This window comes from Marmota marmota, unplaced genomic scaffold (assembly GCF_001458135.2).
Source record: "Marmota marmota marmota unplaced genomic scaffold, marMar, whole genome shotgun sequence".
NCBI classification, from domain to species: domain Eukaryota; kingdom Metazoa; phylum Chordata; class Mammalia; order Rodentia; family Sciuridae; genus Marmota; species Marmota marmota.
In genome coordinates this window covers 20,053,286-20,059,285 of record NW_025999932.1, presented here as the reverse complement: position 1 = coordinate 20,059,285, position 6,000 = coordinate 20,053,286, and positions in this window count along the sequence as shown.

The following is a 6,000-nucleotide window of genomic DNA, read 5'->3' as shown; positions in this document are numbered from 1 at the left end:
GGAAGTGTGCTGCCATCTGGACCAGTAGCCAAGCATTGAGGAACTACAGCTACTGCAGCCTCTGAGTGCCTGGGCAGCTGAGCATGGTGATACAACTTCCTTGATTTTCCTGTTCCCACAGGACAGGTCTCTTCTCAAAGGAATTTTCACTTTTACTCGCTTGATCCTGAGATGGGTGTGAACTTGCCAATTCCTGAGAGGCCCTCAAGCCATCTTATTGCCTCTTTGCATTTTAACATTTCCTTAGCCCTATTTTTACTATCAGGTTTATGTCCAAACTGCAAAGTTTTTCAAATCTTTCTGCTTTGCTTTTCAATTTTGGTTATCACAATAAACTTGGCTAAAAGCTACCAGCAATATCTATGCCACTGCCTGAATGCTGTGCAGTCTTGAAATTTCCTCTGCCAGATTAATTAGTCCATCATCTTTAAATTCAGCCTCACATAAAGTCTCAGGACATGGGCAAAATGTGGAAAACTTCTTAGCCAGAACATAACACGAATGGCCTCTAGTATAATTTCCTCATGAGCCCAGTCTTTACTGTCTGCAGTCCTATTGGCATTCTGGTCTTGTGGAACCTCCACCAGAATTGCCCATTAGTCCTCTTACAGCTTTCTAAAGCTTTTCCAGCTTTCATCACTAAACTTTCCAAAATTCCACACACAAATTCCAAAAAGCTCCCAAAGCTCTGAATCACATGATCATGTTGCTCACAGTAATGACCGCACTCTTAGTACCCATTTCTGTTTTAGTCATCCTTTTCACTGCACTGATCAAAGACCTGTCAAGAACTATTAGAGGAGGAAAAGTTTATTTGGATGCTCATGGTTTTAGAGGTCTTAGTCCATCAAAGCTGACTCCATTTTGGTGGGGACCAGAGGTGAGGCAGATTACCACAGAAAAACATGTATCAGAACCAAAAAACCAAAACAGCTCAGAACATGGCATCAGGAAGCAGAAAGGGAGCTCATTTAAACACATCAAAACATAAACCGCAAGGCACAATCCCTCAATGACCTACCTCCTCCATCCATACCCTACCTGCCTACAGTTACAACTCAATTAATCCCTACCAATTGTCTAGCACACTGATTAGGTTAAGGTTCTCATAGCTCAATCATTTCACTTCTAAAGTTTCTTGCATTATCTCACACATAAGCTTTTGGGAGACAACTCATATCTAAATCATAACACAGGGTAATTTTCCTTTTAAGAGGCATAAGTTCTGATGTTCTATTGCAAAGCCAGGTGACCCTAGTTAGTAACATATTGCATATATAAAAATAGCAAAAAGAGATGTTTTAAAATATTCAGACTGCAAAGAATGACACATTTTTGAGGTGATGGATAAACTGACTTGATAAGTTCACAATGCACACATGCATTGAAATATCACATTATAACCCATAAATACACATAATGATTATTTGTAAATTAAAAATAAACTAAAAATAAATAGCCAGGTACTTTTAAAATAATGATTTAGTATACCTTTATACAGGAGATAATATAATCCATATGCATAGAATAAGTAGCACATTGACAATGAGCAAACTGAGACGAAAAGGGGCCCCAGGAGTATCAATTTTAGGCTGCAGATAATAAACTGACAAAAGAGAGAACAAATTAAAAAAAATCATCATAACCAGAATCAAAGCAGTGACTTCCAATAAACAACAAGATGTTATTCAAAAGTACCAAAGACAAATGAGGTCAAATAAGTTTCGAGTGACAATTATCAATTATAAAATTGTTATGAATTATCAACAAGAAGATTATTGGTGGGCTTTGCTAAAGACGTCTCAATGAAGCAGGAACTAAAATATCAGACTCCGGGAGATTGAGAAGATATTCAGAAGCATGAAGAATGTGCAGATTTTTTTAACTATTATTTTGGGGATTTTGTGTGTAAGGACAAAAAGATATTAGGAATTGTTTTGTAGAGATTTTTATTGCTGTTATCACTGTATTAATAACAGAGAAATTAGAGATTATTTACACATTTTGAACAAATAAGTTTCTTCCAAAATACTTAAAAGTTTTGCAATTTTTACAAAACTACATGAAATACTTCTGTATTCCTATTGTCTGTGTTTTCAAATTTAACTATTGCTTATCTTGTTCAGTGCTCTACTACATTAATAAATCCATTACTATATATATGCATATATTCATATGCATATACATACACATAAAGGCTGTTACTTGATGTTTTTTCTTTTCTTTCTTTCTTTCTTCCTTCTTTTCTTTCTTTCTTTTTTTTTCCTTTGTGGCTAGGTGTTGTAATTATACTTTCTTCCTCAGTGTGCGTGTGGGGCGTGGGGGCGAGGAGAAGGGAGTGAGTCAGAGAAGGAAAGTTCTCCCAACTGAGGGAGCCTGGTAAACCAGAATGTGTTTGCAAGTGTGTGAATGATTTTGTGTTAGAAAGAATGGGAAAGTAACGCCATGTAAATACAAGTGTCCATGTTTGCAGTTGTGTGAGTGGTGAGGTCTGGGGTTCCTGGGTTGAAATGTGTGAGCCACTGTTACGTGGTATCAGTGGGTGGGAGTTTGTATCAGTAAGTCTGAGAGTAATTGTGAGTGTGGAGAGGGATTGAGGAGGAGAGCAGATGGCTGGAGGAAGACTGGCAGGAGAAGATCCCTAATGACTGTCACCAGGATTGACATGAAATACTCTGCTGAATTACAGCTCTGCTTTAGAGATTTTAGAAAGTGTTTTCTAGCTAGAATTTCAGGAAAGAATTCTCTGAAGTGATTTGAGGAGCTCAAAAATTAGAAAAGAAGAAAAACAAACTTAAAAAAATGTACATGAAGACTGAGTGCAAACATATTTTATGTCCTTCTAAAAGCAGATTAAAGTATTCAACAACTATTACTGAGTGGTTACACAGTGTTTGGTGGTTTTGAGGTCACAAGGTTGATGGATACATGATACCTCTCCCCATCAAATGAATATTCTATTTGGAAAAAATGAATACGACATACAAATAAGTTATTTTGTTATTTTTGGGAGGAGGGGGAGGGAGGACCAGGGATTGAATTTAGCGGCACTCAACCACTGAGCCACATACTCAGTCCTATTTTTTTTTTTTTTGTATTTTATTTAGAGACAGGGTCTCATGAGTTGCTTAGAATCTCACTTTTGCTGGGGCTGGCTTTGAACTCATCATCCTCCTGCCACAGTCTTTCAAACCTCTAGGATTAGAGGCAAACACCACCATTCCCAGAGCTATTACGATTTATGAGGTTAATGAAGAAAAAGGTTTATATACACACACTTTTCTTGACAATTTTGAAATATTATTTTTATAAGTGGATAGTAAATACTTTTTATGAAGAAAAGAATCAGTAAAATTTAAATTATGTCAGTTTTCAGGGATATAGAATAAAAATGATTTTATTTACATTCATCCCACTAAGTAAAACTAAAAAAAAATCTATAAAGCATAGGAGACATCAAAAACACTAAATAAATAATTAAAACAAACAAAACAAAACAAAACAAAATCTTCTGAAAGTTGGAGAGAAAAAGGCACCCTAGAGGCAGAATTTACTGACCAACACCCAGGATATAACTGAAATTATGAGTTACCTGTACTTTCTTAACTGGCTCATGTCTAGAAGCCTGCATCTGGAAATTTCAGTGGGTACAAACAAAAATTAGTGCAATAGGAACTGCTTCTTCCTAACCAAAAGACCTGGAAAAGGGCAACTGGGTAAGACAGACACTTTTGGTCAATTGCTTTATTCCCACATATAGGGCAAAACAAACTGTAGCCTCATCACTACCTAGCTGGCATAGGCCAAGTGGACAGAAAAAACTTCAATTAAAGGATAGAATTGCATGGTCTCAGTTGAGTGGATGATTTCTGCTCTTTCTAAATATGGTAGCAACTTTACCAGGAATTAACACCTGCAGTGATACTTACCATCAATATGGATGCTCTTTCTTCTCCCACAAAAAATAATTTATTATACTTAGAGTACCATTTATTTTCTCACAGTTGTTAAAATATAACAGTAACATGATCTATTCTAACTTTGAATAGTTGTACTGGATTGAGGGACTACAAATGTAACTTATTTGTCTTTAGGAATTGATATAAACATCAAAACCTTTTGTAGAATTTAAGAAACCTTGAGAAAATTTGACTTAACCTTTCATTCATTTGTTCATTAAAAAATATTCGTTGTATGTCTTATGCACCTGGAAATTTCCTAATATTTTGAATTTGAAAACAATAGACCATTTTTAAAAAATCTTCACTCCTGGCACTATGAAGAAAAAATTTGATGAATAAATGGATAGGCTAACAGAAGACTATAGCTACATAAATGAAATTGGAGAATTATATGTTTTTTACGGCTGGGGAAAATGGGGAGTACTTTCAAATTAAATCTCATTTAGTAAATGATATTGAGCAAATTTATTTGAAATATATGAGAAATAATGAAATATCAATAACTTTTGCATGGAATTTCTAATGTTAATTGACTAACATTGTACATACATCACCAAAATTAATATATATAAATTAAACAATAGAGTTAGACAAATATTATTTTTCTCTAGACAGAAATATTAACCTGGCTTACACATCTATACAACATGTATAGTAACTAGAATACGATATTATATACAGACATTTTTAGATATGATAATAAAGTACATTACAAGACAAAAAACAAATTACTAACACAGTGGTCATAAATATGCAAGAGGATTTTGAATTTGCCTAACTCGAGCTGGTTTTGAATATTCATTATGGATTTTATGATGAACAAATTGCAGCTGCCAAATGGAAGCCAAAACACACAAACAAAACAAAGCCTTGGGACTCTTAGTTGAATTGGTGTAATAATTGATGTGTTAATTGATATGAACCAGATTGAAAGATTCTTTACTCAAAAAATTAATATTTATAATACCTAAAGAATTAATGAAAGCACATCATGATTGAGCAACCCCTTTTTGTTTAATTAAATAAGTTATTATAAAAAACATTAAGACACTCAAATTTTATTGATGTAATAAACTTGAAAGATTGGTCAAGTAGTTAGAGATAAAATTCTATGCCAAGTTTAAGAGTATACTATCAAATGTTAAAGATCTCAACAGATTGTAAATAAACTTAAGAGAAAAAAACAATTATTTTAATGGAATGTTTTCTAAATAATTATTATTATTGAAGTAATGTGTCATAGGCCAAAGAAATACATGTGAGTTAACATTCTACTGGATAATTATTGTAGTGTTGCAGTATGTTATTGTCTATGTAACATAATCAATGAAATTCTGCATATTCAACAGATTCAAGGAAATTATGAGACCTATCAAGGAAGAAGGTGAGATTTAAAAGTTAAAAAATAAAACCAAGACATGTACTTTTTACTGAGTTCAGAGCCTAACCAAGTTTTTCTGAGAATTAGTCATTGTTGAGGGTTAGGTATGTTGTTTCAAACTAACAGAGACATATAAACTGGAGCATTATATACCACAAATCAAGAGAAAGTTTCAGTCTCATCACTCATCTGTCAGCATTTACAATTTTTTTTAAATTCAATACAACACTGGGTGATCTCTATTCATTTTATAATATTTAAATACAACATTTCATTGTAGATTGCCCAAGTTTTATCAGTCATTTTATATTCTTTTGATTACCAGAATCTACTGACTGATGGGCATTTCTACTTGCCTTCCTGTACCCACCTCAACTGCAATTTATGTTAAAAAAATGTGTATTAATCAATGCCTGCAATACTCAAACCTTAATGTCTTCATTATTATAAATTCCTCTCACCCTTTTTGTCTTTATGCCCTCTTTATTTTACATCAACATATTCAAACTAACATTATTATCCACTTTGAATTTCTCAATTTAAAGGGAACTTTATATGGTTTTCCTTTTACATAATTTTCTCCTAGTAATTTAAGTAATTCACCGTTCTGGCGAGTGATAAATCATTTTAAACTTTTCACAGCATAACTTTCCAACT